This window comes from Orycteropus afer, unplaced genomic scaffold, assembly GCF_000298275.1.
Source record: "Orycteropus afer afer isolate SDZICR_OR568_19922 unplaced genomic scaffold, OryAfe1.0 scaffold00113, whole genome shotgun sequence".
In the NCBI taxonomy this organism is placed as follows: Eukaryota; Metazoa; Chordata; class Mammalia; order Tubulidentata; family Orycteropodidae; genus Orycteropus; species Orycteropus afer.
The window spans coordinates 8270366-8278033 of record NW_006921700.1 but is presented as its reverse complement, the minus strand read 5'-3'; positions in this window follow the sequence as shown (position 1 = coordinate 8278033).

Here is a 7668-nt window from a genome sequence, read left to right as displayed (position 1 = left end):
AAGGAACTGTTTCAAGTGCTGAGGAGCAAGGATGTCTCCTTGGGGACTAAGGTGTGCCTGACATAAGCCATGATATTTCCAATCGCCTCGTATGCATGTGAGAGCTGGACAACGAGTAAGGAAGACTGAAGAAGAGTTGATTCTTTTGAGTTGTGGTGCTGGCGAAGAATGCTGAAAGTACCATGGACTGCTAAAAGAACCAGCAGATCTGTCCTGGAGGAAGTGCACCCGAAATGCTCCTTGGAAGCAAGAATGGCTAGACTTTGTCTTACCTACTTTGGTCATGTTGTCAGAAGGTAACATTCCTTGGAGAAGGATGTCATGCTTGGTAGAGTGGAGGGTCGATGAAAGAGGGGAAGGCCTTCAACAAGATGGATTGACATGGTGGCTGCGTTGATGGGCATAGCAGGAATTGTGGAGCTGGCGCAGGATCGGGCAGTGTTTCGTTCTGCTGTGCGTGGGGTCGCTATGAGTCGGAAATGACTCCATGGCACCTAACAACAACAACAGATAGGTACAATGTTATGCACTCAGCTGCTAACCAAAAGTTGGAGGTTCGAGTTCACCCAAAAGCTCCTTGGAAGAAAAACTTAGTAATCTACTTCCCAAACATTAGCCATTGAATACCTTAAGAAGCAGTTCTATTCTAATATAAATGGGGTTGCCATGAGTTGGAAATGACTCCAGGGCAACTGTTCAGTCTTCACACAAATAGGCTAAAGTAAAGAGACTCATTTAAAAATTAAAAAAAAAAAAAGATGAGTGTTGCTAAGATCAGGAAGCAAATCAATGACATAATAGAAAAGGCTGAGTTGTCTTACCTTGCGACTTTCTCTGCTTCAGTCCCCAAGCGCCTTCCTTGAACCCCATATTCTAATTGAACAGCAGACTCACCCACTGGAGGACTTGTTAAAACCAAATTGCTGGACCACACACTCAGAGTTTCTGATTCCACAGCTCTGCATTGCTGATAAGCTCAGGTGATGCTAATGTGCAGTTGGATGCTTACTCCTTGCATTTTTGCTGTTGATTTGAGGGCCACACTTTGAGAACCTCTGCTTAACCCAGTCTGAGAAGTGGAGTATCTTGATGGCCAGGCACTGAGAGCAGGAAAGAAGAAATGTGGAGGTGAGAAGCACACTGGAGGGAAAATACTTTACTTCAGACAGCGTTATGGATTGAATTATATCCCCTCCCCCCACCAATATCAATTGAAGTCCTGGCCCCTGGCCCAGTGGATAAGATCCTGTTTGGAAACGGGTTTTATTTTGTTATGTTAATGAGGCCATACCAGTGTGGGATGGGTGCTAAACCTAATCACTTCTGAGTTATAAAAAGGGCAGAAAAGACATAGATGTACAGGGGAAAGAGATTCCATGTGAGGATTATTTATAAGCAAAGGAATGCCAAGGATTGCTGGCAGTCACTAGAAACTATGAGAGAAGCCCACAGAAAGAATCAGCACAGCCAACACCCTGATTTGGACTTTTAACTGTTCAAAAATAAGTTTCTGTTCTTCAAGCCATTCACTTATGATTCTTTTTATTATGACAGCACTGGGTAACTAAGACACATAAAATGAAAAGTAGTAAGTAGCTCAAAGCAAATTCAGGAAGATCTGCGGATTTGGGGAAATGAACAGACTACTTTCACATAACACTTCTTAAAGTATTTTCGCCTGTGTTATGCTGGGTGTTTTGAAAACAGACATTCATTATGACTTTAAAAGTCAAATGACTGAGAAAAAAATCTTAATTTGAAAGCAGAGAACCCAGGCACTTTAAAATTTGGTGAGCCTTCATGATTTTCCATCAGCAGCTGTTAGGAGAATAATTAAGAATTAAATTTTCATTTAATCATTTTCAGATACACATATACTTCCCTTTTCCCCCACCCCAAGCCATTTGAAAGATGCATCTGAACCTCTAGCTCTAAGTCTTCTCTTTAGAGAACAAATAGATTTATTTCAATTTTGTAAACTCATTCAAGTGATTTAAGAAATATTTTATTTAATTCCTATTTCTTAAATTAAATTTTCGTAGTGAATAATGTTTTATCATAGAGTTTTTACGTGTCTGAATGGGTGAGGGAATTTTATTCCATGCCTTAAAAGAAATCTGGCCAAGCCTTAAGTTATTTGAATACAATGCTTGCTGGAGATTGGTAGAGGTGCACAAGTAGACAAGTGAGGAGAGTTTGTAGGAGGATCACAAAACTGGAGCACTGGGGAGAACTTTTGCAGACAATGGTTGTTCACTGGTAGAATTCTCACCTTCCATTCAGGAGACCAGAGTTCGATTCCAGGCTGACACACTTCATGCATAGCCAGCAGCTTTCACTGTGGAGGCTTGGCTGCTGCTATGTTGCTGAGCAGGTGTCAATGGAGCTTCAGACCAACTTAGGAGTGAAGGCCTGGTGATCTACTTCTGGAAATCAACCAGTGAAAACCAAGGCTTAGAACCAATTCATTCAGGTTTGACCTTCTGCTGAGAATTTACATTTTCATCCCAGATATACTGAATCAGAACCCACATTTTAACAAGGTCCCTAGGTGATGTCTACCTAAGAATCACCTAGGGATCTTGTTAAAATGTAGATTCTGATTCAGTACATCTAGGGTAGATATGCAAATTCTTAGCAGGGGGTCAAACTGAAATGTACTGGTTCAAAGCCCTGATGAAAATCCTATGGATCACAGCTGTCCACAATCAATCATGGGATGCCAAAGACTGGCAGCATTTCATTCCATTGTGCAATGGGCTAGCCATGTATCGGGGCCAACTCAATGGTACCTAACTATAGTGGAAACTTAGAAGTCATGCAGTCCCACAGCTTCATTTTACAGATGGAGAATCCAAGGTTCTGGGAGAGGAATCCATGAGCCCAAGTCACTGTATTTCCTGGGAATATAACCCAGATTTTTCTTGTCTCCTCAAAGAACCAATAGAATCCTGCTGCTGATAGCCAGGCAAATTTCTATCCCCTTGTTCTGATTTCAATGCTAAGTCCTGGGGCCTGAGGAGAACCAGAACTTCAGCTTGTAAACAACCTGAAGACAGGCAGGCACTGGCCATGAGTTATTCACTCAGTATTGTCAGCTCAGTGTGACCAGACACACTGTAGGATACGCATATAATTTAACCAAATGAGCCTAGATGCTTAAAATTTGCCAAGATGCCCTTAGAGGAGGAAGGGAGAGGTACAAATACAATCCATTCAACTGCGCAGTTTGTGGATGAGTATACATCCATATATATACTGTGAAATAATGGATCTCCAGTTTAATGCTGAAGACAGCTGACTGGATTTTGGGCTTTCTCTGGGAAGAGTCAACACTCTTGGCCTCTCCCTTTGGGAAGAGAACTACTGTATCCACATTTGAGTCTTCTTGACTCAGTAATAAAGGAGATCAAGTGGTTCAGTGGGTAGGGCATTTGGCAGCTGTTCAAACCCACTAGCTGCTCTGCAGGAGGAAGATGAGGCAATCAACTTCCTAAAGATTTATAGCCTTGGAAACCCTATGGGTCACTATGAGTCAGAATCAACTTGATGGCAGTGGGTTTTGACTCAGTCATGTGAAAATATGGGTGGGGCTGAGCTTTGGTGCCGGCCTGGGTTTCAGTTCTGTGGGCCCCTGGTTGGCTGAGTTCTTCTTGCTCCAGCGGCTGCCTGGAGGAGGCAGGTGGTGCTGGCTGGTTCCTGCCTGGCCTTGCCAAGCCAGAAGGACATGCTTTCCACTGCTTACCTGGGCAATTGCCCATGCTCGCTCTGATTGATTCCAACTGTTTGGTGCCAGGCTGACTGGCCTTCTGCATTAGTGATGCTGAATGAAGGGAGTGAAAAGGGCTTCTGGATGAAGTAGGCCCCCACCTCAGTCGTTCTCTCCCCACAGTCACTCCCATGTCCCACTTTGCTTCTCTCTTCCTTCTTCATGCTTCTTTTCATCTGGCTCATGCTCATTCTGCTTCCTGTTTTTCCCTCACACGTCTAGTCACCCCTTCTCTCACTGCATCTTTTTCAATTTTCACTTTATATCCACTCTCCCTTTCCTCTCTTCTTGGTTCCATCTATCATCCTGATGTTTTTCTCCCTGGCTTGGGCTCACATTATCTCTTAGCATCACAGCAGAGTTAAGCTGTCTCCTTACTGCTTTATGATAAAGAGATTTTTGGTTATGCACAGCTGCAAACGGATTGAGCAAGACAGTACTTAGCAGCATAGTCTTTTGTGTCCAAAAAGGAAGAGCGAGCTTGTGGGTGTTTACCAGCTTTTTACGAGTTTTCGTTGTCCACTATTCAAGAGCAGATCCTTAATTTGCTGGAGAATCATAGCTGAATAGTCAATTTGCTTTAAAAGACTCTTGATTTAAGCCTTTCGAGAGCTCTACCTCTGGCTGTGGTTTTAGAAAGTGATGGCTTGTCATCTCAAAATGTTCAAGTAAACAGTGGTCTGCTCAGTGTCACGTGTTTATTTTCCACAGTGGCATTTGCTGGGTCACGTGGTGACCATTTAGTTTCCACGACTGACATTCCACAGGTCTGAAATTTCATTCCTCTGGGAGTATTTCACATACTTGTGGTTTTACCCAGGATGAAGAAAACACATATTTAAAAAGGAAATATATGCCACCAGCCCCACCACCCTGTTCAGTGGTGACCTGAGCAGAGTTTTTGAGACAGCTTGCTGCCCCTTCAACTCTCAGATACGTGCAGTCACTGGGATCTCAAGGCGGATGGAGAGACTCAGATTTTTTTTCCCACAGATCTTAAAAGACTTGTTGTTAGGTGTCTTTGAGTCTATTTCAATTCACAGTGACCCCATAGGGTTTTCTATAATCTTCACTGGGGAAGGAGCACATGTGGTACAATAGTTTAACATTCAACCACTAAGCAAAACGTTCATGGTTCTAACCCCCCCAGCAGCTCTGCAGGAGAAAAGACTTGGCAGTATGTTCCTGTAAAGATTACCAGCTAGAAAACCCTATGGGGCAGTTCTTCTCTCACATGGGGTCACTACGAGTTGGAATTTGACTCTATGGCACCTAACAACAATAACCACAATCTTTACATCATCAGGTCTTTCTCCCAGGAAGCTTTTGGGTGCGTTCAAACTAACAGCCTCTTTGGTTAGCAGCTGAGCACTTAACTGCTGTGCCACCAGGGTTTCTCCTTAAAACACTAAGCCCTTTAACTTGACTCCAGCCTTTCACATTTGGAGCAGTCCTTTGACTTCTGATTCCTGACACCTGTTTGGATCTCACCCATACATGAACTGGTAGACTCATTTATCTCCTGATTTGCAAGACTTTGTGCTGGGGAGCCTGAACAAAACCCCATCCCAACTGAGGGCCCTTGATTTTCCCTGGCAAAGAGACTGGTGGCAACTTCTACCTAAAATTCCCTAGTTAGACATCAAACAAAATTCTTATTGAGGATATAATCATTTCCTTGCTGGGAGTCAAAATAAAGGAACAGGAATAGTTAGAAAAAATATGATTGTTATGTAGGAATGACATGTGAAACATAGGGTCAACCTGAAAGCAAATCATGGAGAAGAAAATAAGTTCAGTTAGTCTAAATTACCTCCATTTTAACCATTCCTTCCACCTGTTTGAATTCCAGTGGAGGTTGGCATCTTCTTTTTTTATTATTGTTGTAAGCGTATATATAACACATCATTCATCAATTCAACATTTTTCATGTGTTCAATTTAGTGACATCAATTACATTACTAATGTTGTGCAACTATCACCAATATAATTTGCCAAATTTTCCATCACCATAACAGAAACTCAATATGGCATCTTTTTATATGCTTCTGACTGCCAAAGCTCACCATAGTTGTGCCTATTTGGGAGAACAAAGGCTCTCTGTGTCTTCTCTATAATTCTTACCACTCCAATTTCTCATTCCTTCTTACTCTGTCCTCTGCTAAGGAACCAGTAAACTCACTTGAATGAAGGCATCTTAACTGATCATGCTTTTGTCTTGCTTCTCTTATGCAATAGTTTCATTTTACCAAAGGTGAAGTTATCAGTCAAGGAGCTATCATTAAGAAAATAGAAAGTTCAGGTCCAACAAGAAAATTTTATTGCCATTTGATGACTAAAATAAGAACCTAACATTTAGGGCTTTTCACTTCTTGACACTATTTTCCTTGGCTATCTAGGGAAGGAAAGGGAAAAAAGTCAAGTCCCAGTTATAAAATGAATATAAAACTTATATATTAGGTTTGTGCAAGTCAACTTAGACTCATAGCGACCTTGAGTGACAGCGTAGAATGACCCCATAGGGTTTTCTCGGCTGTAATCTTTACACGACTCACTGCCTTCAAGTCGAATCTGACACATAGCCACCCCTACTTGAGTTTCGAGGCTGTTTCACTATGGAAGCATATCACCCAATCATCCTTCCAAGGAGTGGATGATGGGTTTGAACTGCCAGACTTCTGATTAGCAGTCAAATACCCTTTAGGCATTACACTACTGCATAGTTTTGGCCAATTTTGAATCAGACAACCATATGATCTCTTATGTCGGGAATGACAATTTGAAGAGGTATGGCGTGGCATTCATCATCACAAGGATGTTTCAAGATCTATCCTGAAACAGAGTGCTGTCAATGATAGGGGAGTACCCATACACCTACAAGGAAGACCAGTTAATACAACTATTATTCAAATTTACACACCAACCACCAAAGCCAAAGATAAAGAAATTGAAGATTTTTATCAACTTCTGCAGTCTGAAATTGACCAAATATGCAATTAAAATGTGTTAATTATCACTGGTGACTGGAATGCAAAAGTTGGAAACAAAGAAGAATCACCAGTAGTTGGAAAATTTGGCCTTGGTGACAGAAACGATGCTGGAGATCACATGATAGAATTTTGCAAGACCAATAACTTACTCATTGCAAATACCTTTTTTTCAACAACACAAATGAAGGCTATATGCATGGACTTCTCCAGACAAAGTACACAGGAATTAGACAGACCACATGTGTGGCAACAGCCAATGGAAAAGCTCAATATCTTCAGCCAATACCAGGCCAGGAGCTGATTGTGGAATAGACCGTCAGCTACTCATATGCAAGTTCAACTTGAAATTGAAGACAATTAAAACAAGTCTACAAGAGCCAAAATACGACTTTGAATATATCCCTCCTGAATTTAGAGACCATCTAAAGAATAGATTTGATATATGAACACCAATGACCGAAAACCAGAAGAATTGTGGGATGGCATCAAGAACATCATCCATGAGGAAAGTAAGAGGTCACTAAAAAGATGAGAAAAGAAGACCAAAATGGAAGACAGAAGAGACTCTGAAACTTGCCCTTGAGTGGGGAGTAGCTAAAGCAAATGGAAGAAATGACAAGATAAAAGAGCTGAACAGAAGATTAAAAAGAGCAGTTCAAGAAGACAAAGCCAATTACTATAATGAAATGTGTAAAGACCTGGAGTTAGAATACCAAAAGGGAAGGACATGCTCAGCATTTCTCAAGCTGAAAGAACTTAGAAAAAAATTAATACTAGAGTAGCAATACTGAAAGATTCTATGAGCAAAGTGTTGAATGATACAGGAAGCATCAAAAGAAGATGGAAAGAATACACAGAGTCACTGACAAAAAAAAATTGGTTGATGTTCATCCATTTCAGAAGGTGGCA